This window comes from Neofelis nebulosa, chromosome 15 (assembly GCF_028018385.1).
Source record: "Neofelis nebulosa isolate mNeoNeb1 chromosome 15, mNeoNeb1.pri, whole genome shotgun sequence".
NCBI lineage: Eukaryota > Metazoa > Chordata > Mammalia > Carnivora > Felidae > Neofelis > Neofelis nebulosa.
Window position 1 is genome coordinate 22,012,914 of NC_080796.1, and position 16,018 is coordinate 22,028,931.

A 16,018-nucleotide genomic window follows, 5' to 3' on the forward strand; every position below is an offset into this window, starting at 1 on the left:
CAGGCTGTCAGAAGCCTGAGTGGAATGCGTGTGTATGTGTGCCTTAGCGCTAGTCACTGAGAAAAGCTGGGAGCAGTGACGTTCCAGTAACAATAAACATACCTAGCTCCACATTTTGATTTCTAAACATCATTTCCTTTAAAAGGAAGTAGGACTGGAGCACCTGAGTGTCTCAGTCAGTTGGGCATCTGGTTCTTGGTTTTGGCTCAGGTCATGTTCTCACAGTTTGTGGGTTCAAGCCCCACATCAGGCCCTGTGCTGACAGTGCAGAGCCTGCTTGGAATTCTCTCTCTCTCTCCCTCTCTCTTCCCCTCCCCCTGCAAAATAAATAAATAAACTTTTTTTTTTTAAGTAAAAATAAAAGGAAGTAGGACTCTCAGAAGAAATCGCAGGAAAATTACAAATGAGCATAGAATATCTTACTCCAGAAAGTAAGGAAGTACTAAAAAAATGATAGGGACACTGCCAAATTGGGGACAATTTGATAATAGATTTGATAAATAATGATAACAAGAGATTAGAATCCAGTGAATAAAATAAGTATCCATGAGTCCATACCGATATGAATGAGTTAATTAACTAATTGATAAGGAGAAGGGAAATTTTTTTTCCTTACAGCAGAATGCCAACTAATAAATATAGAATGAATGATTAGATTAAAAATCACTGTCTGGCAACCATCATAATAATATTGATTCAGATAAAAATAATCACTGGATTGCACAAAGGGCAAGAATAGATATTTTTTTTAAACAAGACATCCAGATGGCCACCAGACACATGAAAAGATGCTCAACCTCACTCATCATCAGGGAATGCAAATCAAAACTATAATGAGATATCACCTCACACCTGTCAGAATGGCTAAATCAAAAACACAAGAAATAACGTTGACGAGAATGTGGAGGAAAAGGAACCCCTCACGCACTGTTGGTGGGAATGCAAGTTGGTGCAGCCACTGTGGAAAAGAGTATGAAGGTTCCTCAAAAAATTAAAAACAGAATTACCATATGATCCAGTATTTCCACTAGTGGGTATTCACCCAAAATAAATGAAAACATTCAATTGAAAAGATATATGCACCCTTATGTTTATTGCAGCATTATTTACAATAGCCAAGATATGGAAGCAGCCCAAATGCCCATCCATAGATGAATGGATAAAGAAGATGTGGCATATATACAATGTAATATTACTCAGCCATAAAAAAAAAGAATGAAAGATTGCCATTTGCCACAACATGGGTGAATCTAGAGTGTGTAACACTAACTGAAATAAGTCAGAAAAAGACAAATACCATGTGATTTCACTCATATGGGGAGTTTAAGAAACAAAACAAAGATAAAAAGACACACACACACACATGCAACCCACCAGACTCTTAACTATAGAGAACAAATTCGTGGTTGCTAGAGGGGAGGTCGATGGGGGATGGGTGAAGCAGGTGAAGGGGAGTAAGAGTATGCTTATCAGGGGCGCCTGGGTGGCGCAGTCGGTCAAGCGTCCGACTTCAGCCAGGTCACGATCTCGCGGTCCGTGAGTTCGAGCCCCGCGTCAGGCTCTGGGCTGATGGCTCGGAGCCTGGAGCCTGTTTCCGATTCTGTGTCTCCCTCTCTCTCTGCCCCTCCCCCGTTCATGCTCTGTCTCTCTCTGTCCCAAAAATAAATAAAAAACATTAAAAAAAAAAATTAAAAAAAAAAAAAAAAAAAAAGAGTATGCTTATCATGATGGGCACTGACTAATGTATAGAATTGTTGAATCACTAAATTGTACACCTGAAACTAATATAACACTGTATGTTCATTATACTTGAATAAAAAAAGAATAATCAATGGATGCTAAAACTCATGAGTGAACATTTGATATAGAATTGGATATTTAAATAGTCTCAAAACACCTCCCACAAAATACTAATTAAAAGGGGAGAGAGAATACTTTTACAGTAAAGGAGACTGGCAGGTACTCTTAATCAAGTGGTCAAAGTGAATGTTACCATTAATAAGACAAATTAAAATTGTGCACCACCTATTGGAGGCAATGAGAAGACCAACCCTTCTGTGACATTCCTGACAAAAGTAAAAAATAAAAAAGCGTTCTCTAAATATAATTATGAAGAAATATCAGATAAACTCAAATCGAGGTACCTTTCACAAAATAACTGCATAATTTTATAAAGTGTGAAGTTTCTAGAAGAAGTCCAGGGAAGAGTGAAGAACTCTCCTGTTTTGAAGAAGACTAGTAAACGTGGTACATGATTCTGGACTTGTTGACAAAACTTGAACGCTGTCTTCAGACTAGATGGTAATGATGTATCCATGTTATTTTGCTGATTTTGATGGTTGTATTTTCATTATGTAGAAGGACATCTTTTGTGAGAGAACCACACACTAAGACGTTTGGTGGGGGGCGGGGGGCAGTGGTGACAAGGCATCGATGCCAGCAAATTGCCCTCAAATGTTTCGAGAGAAAAATTATTACACTGTTCTTGCAAGTTCTCTCTAAGTTTGAAATCATTTCGATAGAAGAAGATAAAATTAAATTGAAAATCTTCCAACTTTTACAGGACTTTCAGCCAAGGACTACAGAATTTGTTACTGAAGTGTTGTGTGTTCCCTGAAGAACATGTGCTTTCAAAGATTGATAATATTTTTTAAATGAAGTGGGTTTTTTTGTTTTTTGGTTTTTTTGCTGACCTAAAAGTATGGCTCCCACACGCAAAACGAATCTGCGGTTCGAGAAGCGAGGACTTTGGTTCCCGCCGGTGGGAGGAGAAAGAGGAAGTAGTGACTGTAAGAGAGCCAGGAGGAACTTCTGCTGTTTTAGCATTCTGTTTCCTGACCTAGGTGCTGGGTGCATCCTTATGTATTCCCTCGAGCTTCATGCCTAAGCTTCGTGCTCTTTTCTGTCTGTATGTTGTATCAATAAAATTTCAATTTAAGTGAAACAAAAAGAGACACAGTCCCTCATCTTAAAAAAATCCACAAACCACCAGAAACACCAGATGACAACAATTTTGTCAGAGGTACATCTGTCACACTCACAAATCAACAGTGAAGCACACAAAAAAGTAACCTACAATGAAGCTCTCAGTTTGTGGTTCAACAGAAATTCAAGGGAAGGTCACTGCAGAAGGCCACGGTCAAAAAACCACGCTCACTCATCAGCTCTCCACATCATCTTCTCTTGCAGGTATGCTAGATAGCTGTCAGAATCCGATTTTACTACCACTGTGTTCCTGCCTTCCTCTAATAACGTGAGGAGAGATTCTAACATTCAAAGACATTCAAAGATGTTTCCTGTACAGGGACTTGGTCAATCTGAAGCCTCCAAGGATGTTTGCACAGTTAGGAGTGTGTCTAAGAGAGGCCCTGTGGTACTGCTGTCTAAATCATACGTGTGGCAGGATTCCCAAGGATGTGAGTAAAAATAAGAACGAATGTGTCTACTGGGAATGCATCTACTGTGTGATGTGTTGCATGTGCAAAGTGTCCTCCTCACCAAGGGTGTCGTTTTCCCCTAGAAATCCCAACTCCCTGAACCGGGCAAGTCCTGCCCTATACAGGCACTTGGACCCCTTTCCTCCACACAGTGGTCCTGCCTCCTCTTACTGCTTCTCAGACTTCAACCTGGTGACCTTGTTAAAATGTGGGTTCAAATGTGGGTCGGCAACTCTGCGTTTCTAATGTGCTTATGCTGGTGCTGGTGCTGCTGTTCGGTGGCCTCTCCTGGTCAGCCAGGTGTTAAAGACCAGCCATCATGTTCGCTTCCCCTTTGTGAGAAAGAGTTAATCTGTTAAAACCAAGTGGACGATGAATTCATTGAGTTTCTTTACAATGACGCAAACACTCAAAACATAGAACATGAAGCCTGAGAGAAGGGTGTGAATAGTGTCCCCTCTTGCTGCTGTGCTGTGTTTCTGTCAAGGTCACCCTTCTTGGCTATAGAACCCACAGTCCTGTGTTTACGCCTCAGCCCTGGTACTTACAAGTTATGTGATTTGGGGAAGATCATGTAACTTCTCTGTCCTCTTTTCTCACCTATAAAATCAAAATGCTAATACGTTCTTTGTTCTGTTTGTGTTAAGTAAAATTTAGTGTGGGTGGTTTCATATAACTAAGCAACGTTAATATGTCATTTGGGCATAAAAATAAACCATGACAGTGGAGAAAGGAGGTGAAAGAGATGAATCTGGACTAATAATAAATAATAACGATAGTAGCACATAGTATTATGACTCACTGAGCGGCAAGCCCTGTGCTTCAGCTTTACATGCTTCACATTAACTTAGTCTGCATGACAACATCATGAGGTGCATAGTATAGTTAGCCCCCATTTTGCAGACAAGAACACTGAGGGTTCACGAGGCTGTTTGTGTGCAAGAAAATGCAATTGCTAAGGGGTACAGCAGAGGCAGAATTGAAAGCCCCATCTGTCAGAGTCCAAGCTCTAAGTAGCAAAATGATTTTCAGAATCATCGGTTGATCATAATCACCTGGACAGCCTTAAAAACAATCCCAGGTTTCAGGCCCAAGCCTTGACCCACAAGGGTAATTCTTACACAGCCTGACACCAGTCCACTCATCTGATTTTAGGAGCCACTTGGAAAGATGCTGCTTTTCTCTAATTGTGGGAGGAGACATTCAAAATGCAATTGTCTGTTGTCGGAAGAGACCCCAGTGACACTTTGACAGTCATGAGCATGTCTAAGTGAGCTCCTGTGGTGCCGATTGTTACAGTCATGGGCTGAAAGTCAGGAGCTGGGGAGAGGAGGCCAGAAAGGCCTCATGTCCTATCTCACCATGACACTGATCTCCAGTTTATCATTGAATACCAAGGCATCCAAATGTCCATCACTTCCCTCTTGCTGCCAATAAGAAGACCCTGTTGCTCCTTGGAGCTGAGTCTCGGATGAGCACTTGCTTGAAGCATCTAGATTTCAATCCCAGATGCCCAAACTGACCACAGTGTTATGGATCCCAGTGTCCTGGGATAAAACCCAAGGAGTAGCAGTCTCATTAGGGAGCCACTTACCCAGTCTGGAATAGTCCTCGAGGTGTTTTTCTCTTCACAAAGATCTCTAACGCTTCTTTCTTTGACAGGAAGGACCTGGGGGAAGTCCCTCTAATTTCTGCCTGTTGACACTGATCTACTTTGGCCCTCTGACTTGTGTGGGCTTCCTGAAGTCTCTGCCACTGCAGACTAAAGGGGATCTCACTTCCTATTTGCCCAAGGTCAAAGGAAGAGAGGAAAACCTCCACCTACCTTGGTCTACCATCTACCTTGGTGTCCCTGAAACAAAAGGGACATCATTCACCACCACCCCTCATACCTTTCTTTGACAGACTAGTCGGGAGTGGGGGAGAGGGGTTCAATCCAGGAGACTTGGGTTTTAGCTGTGGTTCTGGTTTACCAGTGGCTCTGCTCCAGCTATGATGACAAGAAAATTATTTACCATATTCTAACCTTCTTTTCCAAATCTGGAATATAAGAAAGTGTTTTCAAATAATTTCTGAAATCCTGTAGTTCATAAATTCCATGAGAGCGTCAGGATGCAGAATAAGCACTCGGTAAATACTTTATGAAGGACTAGATGAATCTTCACAGAGATCTGGTGCCCTCTTGGACTGCATTGTGATTTCAGCCAAAGCCATAGTGGACAGCTCCTAGGAGGCTCAGACTGGCCATGTTCTGACAAGGCCTCCCCTTTAAACCCCCTAAGACCACCTGCAAGTCTTGCTGCTTTTTGCCCCCATTTCTAGCTCAGCCTCACCTTCTCACAACTTCAAATTCAACACAAAGGAGCCATTTACCTCTATCTCCCTCAAAGTTGCTAAAGAGTGAGCAAAGATTTCTTAAACAGAGCAAGTTAAAAAGCAGTAACCATAGAAAATACTAATACATTGAACTTATGCCCCTAAAAAGACATCATTAAGGGACTAAGCGTGCAAATCATGGAGTAGGTGAACATGTTTGCAATTTATGTTATCAAGCAAATATCTGTATCTGGATTCAGAAAACACATGTATCGAGAATACATAAAGAATTGCTACAAGTCAAGAAAAAAGAAAAAAGACCAACAATCCAGTGTTCTTCAGAAGTGGGCAAAAGCTTGGACAGCCACTTGACAAAACAGGATATCCAAATGGCCAATATGCATATGACAGTCTTCAGCACCATTAGTCATCGTGGAAATACAAATTAAAACTACAGTGCGATACTGCGATCCCCAGTCAAAACAGCCACAATTTAGAAGTCCAACAATAAGGATAGGATAGGCAAACATGAAGAGCAACGAACTGTAGGTCCCATATATTGCTGGCAAATGTGTAAAGTGGTACAATCGTTTGGGAAACTATTTGGTAATACCTTATGTATTTTTTTCTGTGACCTAGAAACTCCACTCTTGATATATACCCGAAGAAATGAGTGCTTGTATCCGCCAAGATACATACAATAAAGTACATAGCAACATTATTTAATAGCCCCAAACCAGAAACAGCCCAAACGTCCATCAATGGTAAAATGGATAAATTGTGGTAAAATCCATATAATGCGATACCATATAGGTGTGAAAATGAATAAACCAACACTATGTAAAACAACTTGGGATGAATCTCACAGACATAATGTTGAGCAAAAAAGCCAGACACCAAAGATTATGTATACCATATGATTCCATTTAAATGGAATCCAAAAAAAGGTAAGGTTTCTATCAATGGTAACAAAAGTCAGAATAGGGATTATCTTTGGATGGAGTATTGACAGAGTAACTGAAAGGGAGCTTCTGAGCTGCTGGAGATGTCCTATAGCTCCATCTTGGTGGTTATTCCACAAGTGTAGAAATACATAAAATTCATTGAGAGCTGTATAAAATTTGTGCACTTTATAACATGCAAGGTATAGTGCAATTTTTAAAAGTGCCCGGCTGTCTTAGGTCATATGTCCATCCTTGGATAGATCACTGTGGCTAATGATTGTCTTGGACCTGGATCATGGGTCTAGATCCTTCCTAGAGCTGGTGATGGAGCCCACCCAGACCATAAATGGACAGAGGAGGGGGCCCCCAAAAGGGAATAGGGAAGTGTGGAAGAAGAGGACACAGACATCCTAGGAGACACAGACAACTAATTTCTAACAGTCAAGAAGGAGGTGGCCCTCACCAGGAGCAAGTGGGTCAGGAACCCAGTCCTCAGGAAGACAGAGAAGGTACAGAGAGACATGGAAAAATCCAGCTTCTGGCTTTCCAGTTTCTGATTCTTGGTCCTATGAGTGAAGCTACACTCCCTATTTCGGGCTCTGTAAGATTCCGTATCTGTGAGGAAACTTCTCATTCTTGTTGGCCATCCAGCATCTTGAACCTCCTTTTATTGTTTGGGAAAGCTCTCCCACCTTGCGAATTTCTTTTTTTTTTTCAACGTTTTTTTTTTTTTTTTTTTTTTTTTTTATTTATTTTTGGGACAGAGAGAGACAGAGCATGAACGGGGGAGGGGCAGAGAGAGAGGGAGACACAGAATCGGAAACAGGCTCCAGGCTCCGAGCCATCAGCCCAGAGCCTGACGCGGGGCTCGAACTCACAGACCGCGAGATCGTGACCTGGCTGAAGTCGGACGCTTAACCGACTGCGCCACCCAGGCGCCCCCCACCTTGCGAATTTCAATGAGAGGCAGACCCACCTCCCACTATCAATGGTGAAGATGCCAAATAATCACTTTTCCAAACTTCCTTGCAGCTAGAATGTAGCAGATGGTAATGTAGTTTCTGCCAAGAAGATAGCACTGCTCCTGAACTACAGGGACCACAGGAACATTCACTCTGCAAGAAGGTCCACCAGTGCCGGTGCAGTCCAGTGCTGGAGACATCAGAGCAGCAGCAGCAGCAGGCGCCCAGTAGTGTGGCTTAGTGGTCCTCTCTCATCCTTCTACATGCTGTGCCTAATGAGGCCCCACACCTGGGACTCCAGTCTTCCTGACTAGATTCGGTATCCCTTTAATAGTTCCTTTTCAGCCTAAGTCAACCAGACTTAGTTTATGCTACTTGAAACCAGGAACCCTAACTGATAACAGCACACTTCCAGAAAATTCCCCGTTTGCTTTATACTAGTTTGTGAAAGTTCTGTTACTTGCAACATGGGGAGACAAAGCCTGAATGCAAAGAAGTGATTCTGCTGTATGAATATCCCATGCCATCATTCGGTCACAAGAAAGATGTTTGGTGGCAAACAGGCCACAAATCACACAACGGGAAGACAAGGGACTGAGTGAGCTAAAATGTGTGGATTGCTGTAAGGTCCTCAACTTGTGTTATATTAGTTCTCGAAATGAACCCACGAGATGAGCCTGCATTAGTCTGCTTGGGCTGCCATAACAAAATGCCACACACTGGGTGGCTTAAACAAGAGACATTTATTTTCTCACAGTTCTAGAGGCAAGAGGGCCAAGATGAAGGTGCTGTAAACTTCAAGTTTCTGGTGAGCCTCTCTTCCTGGCTTCTAGCCAGCCCCTTCCCACTGTGTCCTCATGGCCTTTCCTCTGTGGTCTCTCTTCCTCTTCTTGGAAGCACACCAATCTTCTCAGATTACGGCTCTACCCTTATGACCTCATTCAACCTTACTTACCTAATCCTTAGAGGCCCTATCTCCAAATAGAATCATGTTGGGAATTAGGGCTTCCATACATGAATTTCAGGGGACACAAGTCAGTTGATAACAGATATGGTCCCAATATTGAAGAAGAGAAACATGAGTTAAAACCTTGGTTAAAACCTTATTAAAACAAGGTTAAAACCTTGGCCAAGGTTGAAATAAAACCTTTGTGCTTGCCACAAAGTTGAAGCAGAAAGTATGAAATCCTAGAAATGAAAGCTTGCAAAGCCCTAGAAGAAAGTATGTGGATGTAGTAAGATATTTAAAAAAAAAAAAAAAATGGGAGGAAGCCAGTGTGAATGTCTAAAGGTCAGCCCCGCAGCCAGTGTCTGGAATAGCCCAGATACACCCACTGGTGCCCCACTGAGCTCCATCTGTGTCCATGGCCAGCACATGCTTCCTGACTCTCATCATTCTGGGTCCTATATCTGGGTCTTGACTCTTGCGCTGCTTCAGGAGTACTGACAATAACTCCCTCCTGAAGCAAACTTCAGTCAAGCTCTGAACCCTCTTCTCCATCAGACCTCCCCTGGCTGGCTGAGCCCAGTTTTAGCAAAGAATCCTAAGCCAGTCAGTATTGATCAAGCTTAACTTGATAGTCAATCTCCTCTTCCTTCGCCCTTGATAATCAAGTTCCTCTTAGTAATTTTCTACCCATTCCCCAACCCTGCTCATTGGCTACAAATCTCCCCATTGTATAAAAGTGGAGTTCAATAATCTTGAATGAAGTCTTCCTCGCCATTTTTTTACAACTGTCAGAACTATTTTTCTTTGACAGTTGATTAAGGACAAGACCCATGTCTCATATTTCCCTGCACATATCTCCACAACACTTAGCACGTAGTTCCACTGGTACTTTGTCAAAAGGTGAGTGAGTGGCTGGGCAGGTGAATGACAGCAAAGAAACCCATGGATTGGCTACTGAGAAAAGCCAAAGAAACAGCTTGATGCCCGTGAAGAGTGGCAGGTGGGATCAACCCTGGAACAGAAAGCTGGAGAGGGCAAAGAGAAGAAAATGGAGGGAACCCAGCACGCATGTCACAGTCAATTAGAACCACTTTGGGCCACTGCAGGAGAAAAGGGCCCCGACCTCAATGGGCCCCAAGGCCAAGGGGCAGTGTTTGGCAGAGGGACAAATACCGGATAACTGCTCTGACCCTGGCTTCTCTCCCTTTAGTTGTAGGACGTTGAACCCCTCCGATCCTCTGTCTCTCTGTGTGTAAAATGAGATCAACAGCCCCTTCACAGGTGCGAGGAAAGAACTATGTGGATTTTTTTTTTCCTTTTCAGTAGTGTTTGATATCTATCAAAAAGAATCCAAATACTTTTTCCAGGTAGAATTAAGGAGCTGGGGCTGAGGGCCTGGTTGTGTTTCTTTGTTTTACTTCTAGTGTGCTTTAAGTGCACCCTGAAATGTGGGACTGCTAAAATTTCAAAAGAAAAATAACAGCTGTGGAAGATGGATGCACAGGAGGAAGGAATGTCATGATTTGGCTGCCAGGTGCACCCGCCTAGAACAGTCTGATGGGGCAGGACGGGACCCCAGGAGCAGGTAGGGAACTAACCAGGCTGAAAGACTGGCCCCGTTGGGGGTTGGTGAGCTGCCCAGAGCAATGGCCAGGGAGCTGCAGCCGAGTCCTGCATCTTCTAGGTTGGTCCTTATCTCCAAAGGCCTCCCATCACTGGAATGTGGTAGATGGTGCTGGGGTGGCTGCACATTCTCTGGGCCAACAGAGGCCTGGCAGTCTGTCGGGTGGTAGCAGTAAGACCATGGGAGGTCTAACCAGTTAGTAACAGAGGCCTGGCCTACAGCTGGAGCTCCAGACACAGTGCTGCAGAGGAGGGTTCTGGGGCTGACCTGATAGGCAGTGCTTCAGAGCAAGGCCCCGCCCCAGCGGTAGACAACTGAGCCACTGTTCATGGAACAAAGGCAAGCATTGCAGGGGGAAGGGGGAGAGAATCAGAGGGTAAAAGGAAGGAAGGGGACCTGAGGGACCAAGGAGGTGGGGGCAGCGTGCAGAGCCCTGCACCCCCAGGGCCAGGGGTTCTCTGGGCTCAAGAACCATCATCCCAGCCAAAACACAGCTTCATTTCATCAAGGTCATTACAAGTGTTATTTTTAAAACACGCACATTCCTCGTGGAAGGGAAGTACCATCAGCATCGATTTTCTGAAACGTGTTTTAATCATCACAGCTCTGAGACTATGTTATTATCTCTATTCTACAGGAAGCGCAAGGCCTCTCCCTGGGGCATCATTTCCCAACTTGTGATCCATGGCATCGTAATAATAATGCTAAGAGATGAGGGTCATGCAATTAAAAAACACTTCTGTGGCCAAATATGCTTGAGAAATAATGCAGGGGAGGATCACGTTCACGAGTGTAGACTTAGAAGTCACACAGACCTGGGTTTGAGACCAGGCTCTGCCAACTATCAGCCACGTGGTTGAACCAAGCAATGGCCTTCATTGACTCATCTGTGAAATGGGAATAATGAAACAGCTGCTTCGGAAGGTTGTAAGAATTAATGTTACGAAGTCATAAAGCTCTCGGCACAGAAAGTCCTCAATAAGTGAGAGCTCTTACTGGCATTGCAGCAGGCTAAATATGAACATCTTTTTTTTTTTTTTTAACGTTTATTTATTTTTGAGACAGAGAGAGACAGAGCATGAACAGGGGAGGGGCAGAGAGAGCGAGGGAGACACAGAACCTGAAGCAGGCTCCAGGCTCTGAGCTGTCAGCACAGAGCCCGATGTGGGGCTCGAACTCACGGACCGTGAGATCATGACCTGAGCCGAAGTCGGATGCTTAACCAACCAAGCCATCCAGGCGCCCCAATATGAACATCTTAAACCAGGTCTTCCAATGCTTTTTAGGGAGAGATTCATTTCACATAGAAAAACACCATGATAAACTGTTCGGAGACTGGGCAGAGATGAGATTCCGAAGCTATAGGACAGCGAGAGTCAAGACCCAAATCTGGAAAATCAGGTTGAAAAACCAGAGTCCCATAGTGGGTGGGTACCCAGTAAGTGGCTGATTTCTCATTCAGGCTGGCTGTTGTCACAGAGAGAGGCTGTGGCCACAGGGACAAGGAAGGCCTCCCCTAGAGTCTTCACCTCTCTCTTTTGGGCACTACTCCACCCCCTTACACATGCACACCTATGCACACTTTTTTTTTTTTTTCTTAGAAAGACAAAGGGGCAGAGAGAGAGGGAGAGGAGAATTTCGATCAGGCCCCAACGCAGGGCTCAAACTCATGAACCGTGAGATCATGACCTGAGCCGAAATCAAGAGTCAGACGCTTACCCAACTGAGCCACCAGGAGACCCCCCCACCCCCCAACACACACACACAACTTCTCAGGAAGACAGCCAGTGTCAACTGAGTAGAAATCCTACTAATCAAGTTTTCTTTCTTCCTCATTCCCTAAACTTTCTAAAGGAACATATTTCTACAGAGTGTAAAGTATTTTCAAGGGGATGTATTACCTTTGTAACTAGATTTTCTTATTCTCCAGAAAAAGGACTTTAAAAAAATTTTTGAAGACTCAGCCCTTTCATTACAAGTCCCAGGAAGCCTTCCCTGGCCACCCCTAAGTTAGGTGCCCCTCTCGTGAGCTCCCAGAATGCCCCCCTTTTACCCATGTTACAGATTGAGATTGTCAGAGCGTTTGTATCTCTTGCCTTAGCCAAGCACCAAGCTCCAGATGCACAGGGGCCCTGAAGTCTCACGCAGGTATTCCCAGCACCTTAACACTTGGCAGACAGGCAGTATCTTGCCACCAGTGGATCTGTGACTGAAATACACATCTCCCCAGAAGAGCCAGCTGGGGTCCGAAATGCTACCCTCCTTCCCTGCAGGACAAGCGCTCAGACAGTGCACCTTCCAAGGCCCAGAGCGGCGTTCTCATTACATCCCGGAAATCCCCTGGTCGGGGGGCTTTTGGGGTGACATCCAGTATGTAAATACGCAGGGTCGGGTCCTGGCAAGCAGTGCCCTATGTGAAAGTTCCACCAGCAGTGGAAGGTGCTTTCATTAGTCATTTCAACGGCACACAGCTGTAAGGAATCTGGCAGAGTTTGATTTGGCTGGGGGGGGAGTACATTTTCCACTCGTGGGCGTCTTGAAAACTTTCACACTAAAAAAAAAAAAAAAAGTCAAAAAAGGGTCATAGTCCAAAACGGAAAGCCAGAAAAAGACGGCAGAGATGCTAGGGCAGTAAATATAATGGAGAGAGCTCTAGACTTGAAGTCTCACTCTGGTCCTGCCACTTAAAGCTGTGTGATGGCGATGGGCATGTCAGCCCCCTGCTCTTGGGGACACTCCCCCTGCAAATAGAGACATAATGCCTCCCTGGGAGGCAGGAAAGACTCACTGAGCCAGTGGGTGTGAACACAGGGGCGGACTGCCAGGCAGGATTCAAAAGTTAGGCATTATTTGGAGGAACAGGCAGAAGACAGACGGTTCATAGAAGAGAAAGAAGGGTGAAGGCTGGGGAAGAGGCACTGATCCAAGCAGCCCCCATGCTTCTCTGCAGTGCTTGCAAAAGACCCACCGGGGAGAGGAAGAGAGGCCAAAAAGAAACAACTCTTCTTGCCATGGTTGGGTCAGGGTCAGTAGACCAGGACTAGACTCTGCTCCTGTCCCAGCTATAATGGACTTGAGAATTTTTTCAGACTTCTTTTTGAATGGATTTACTATGAGTCCTGCTTTACCCTGGGCTCATGCCTCCTCTGATTTTGACCTTGGTTTGTTCAAGAGTGAGATGAGTAGACAGAATCCAAATCTAATTCAGTTTGCCTGTTCTTTGGCAGAATCACCGTGCTTCCTTTCCCACTGGGTTTTTTCCTTACAATACATTTATGCATTTGAAACATGTTTATTGAATGAGCTGCACACAATGGGATGCAAGTGAAACCCACGATTGTTTCTTTTTTCTTTGTCCCTTAGATGCCACCATCTGGATTTGCACTTTCCCTGCCCTTCGGATGAAAGCTGAGCAACACCATGGATTTTCTAGCCCCTTTTAGCCATGAAATAAAGAGGCTCTTTGTCTTGTCCTTTAAAAGACCAGTCCATTGTAATAATCAGTACTCCACTCAACACAAAGCTTCCTTCTCTGGCTTTTCACTTCAGGCTTGGAAATCCTCAGTAGCAAGGGGGAGGGTATGGACTTCAGCATTTTCACTCTGCCTCCCTTGGCAAGCTGCTCATTCTCAACCTCAAGCCTTTGGAAAGAGGGGAGTGGGGGAAAGAATAGAGTTGTTCATGTCTCTTGTTGTCATGACACATCCTTCATGCCCTCAGGATTTGGCAAAGTTCGAATGCTGACTTTTCTCTGAGGCTGCTCTTGAAAACATTGCAGTAAGAAGTCATGGCCACCAGGTGTCACTAAAAGCCTTTTTCCTTGAAAGAAGAGCTTAGCAGTTTTAACATGACCACATAATTTTCATAAGATAAAACTAAATATACTTTCCCTCTGTTTAAAAACAAAACAAAGAAAATAAATATCTAAAACCACAAACATATAAACTTGACTAGCATAAACTAAATATAATTTTTAAATGATACTGACAAAGAGTCTTTGACCAAACTTTAGTCAAGTTCCTGAGCCTTCTCCTAGGCCCATCTGTAAACTTTGTAAAATCTAGTTTTAGCAAGAACCCTGCTAAAGTCAGTTTAACCAGGACCCCCCTTCTCAATATCTGATCACCATCAATATCTGATCAGGTTACTCATCCTCCAGCATCCCCAAGGTAATGTCTGGTCACCCTGGCATGCTGACCTAACAGCAAGAACACTGTTAGGTCAATTTAGCCAGAATCCCCCTTATCCATGATGTTTCCTCTTGGTAATTCTCCATCCACTAAACCCTACTCAGCTTCTTGGCTTTAAATTCCTCCCTGCTCATGCTATATTTGGAATTGATCCCAATCTCTCTTCCCCTGTAAAACCCCATTGCAATAGTCCCTATAGCTATTGCAATGGTCCTGAATATAGTCTGTCTTACCATCTGTACCAAGTGTCATTGAATAGACAGATATAGATGATATAGATATAGATGATATAGATATAGATATAGATGTAGATATAGATATAGATATAGGTTACCAGTATCCTACAGAACAAACTTTTAAGGAAAATCTCCCAAGTATTAAATGACATAATTTACTAATTCCCCTCCCTCCTCCCAATTATCATTATGTAATTCTAAATCCTTGATTATAATTCACCTTCCCCTAGATTATAGCAGGAAACTTTTCGCCAAGGACTATCTGTAGGGCAAATTGCCATTTAAAGACGTTTAGGGGTGCTGGTGTGCCTTCCTGGACTGTACCTCTGCTGAAGGGGCAAATCTTTCTTTAGCACCTTACTTTGAGAGCAGTGTACTCAGCACAATAGAATGACATTAAGGTACACAACGTACCGAGACGTTGCTGCCAAGGTCTTGGCCGTTCAGGAAACGCTTTCATGGAGGAGCTGGAATGAGAGAAGGATGTTGAAAGAGTTCTGGTCCAAGAGGGTGACACAGGAGGTTCCTGAACTCACCTTCTCCCACAGGCACACCAAATCTACAGCTACCCTTGGAGCAATTCCCTCTGAAAGAAATCTAGAAACTAGCCAAGTGACTCCTATACATTGAGTGAACAAGAAAATACCCACAGGACTGGTACACCTTCAACTACTGGGACTGACAAAAAACAAAGAAGGTGGCTCAGACAATCACAAAGGTTTAAGAGACAACCAAGAGCATCTATGATCAGGATGAATGATAAAGTTCGTCTTCTACAAGGGGCACCTGGGTGGCTCAGTCGGTTGAGCATCTGACTCTTGATTTCAGCTCAGGTCACGATCCCAGGGTTGTGGGATCAAGCCCTGCATCAGGCTCCACACTGAGCATGGAGCCTGCTTGAGATTCTCTCTTCCTCTTCATCTTCCCTTCCCCACCTTGCTCATGCACTTGCGCTCTCTTTCTAAAATAAAACATAATAATAATAACAATAACAATAATAATAATTTCATCTTCTACACAAGACCACTTCATCAACACTTGGAAGGGTGGCTGTTTTATCTAATGCACAGAAACCAATACAGAGAGTGAAGGAAAATTAAGAAACAGAGGACTATGTTCCAAACAAAAGAACAAGAAAACAATCATGAAATAGACCTTAAAGAAACAAAGATAAGTGATTTACTGGATAGAGTTCAAAATAATAGTCATAAAGGTGCTCACTAAGGTCACAAGAACATGAACCAAGTGAGAATTTCAACAAAGAGATAGATTATATACTTTTAAAGTACAAAACAGAAATCACAGAGTTGAGGGGCACCTGGAGGTTCAGTCAGTTAAGCGTCTGACTTTTGATTTCAGC

At 43.7% G+C, this 16,018-nt stretch overlaps 1 pseudogene; it reads right to left on the reverse strand.

The window, feature by feature from the left end:
• LOC131496346 (large ribosomal subunit protein eL8-like) overlaps window positions 1-16,018 on the reverse strand; it is a 94,223-nt pseudogene that overhangs the window by 51,329 nt on the left and 26,876 nt on the right.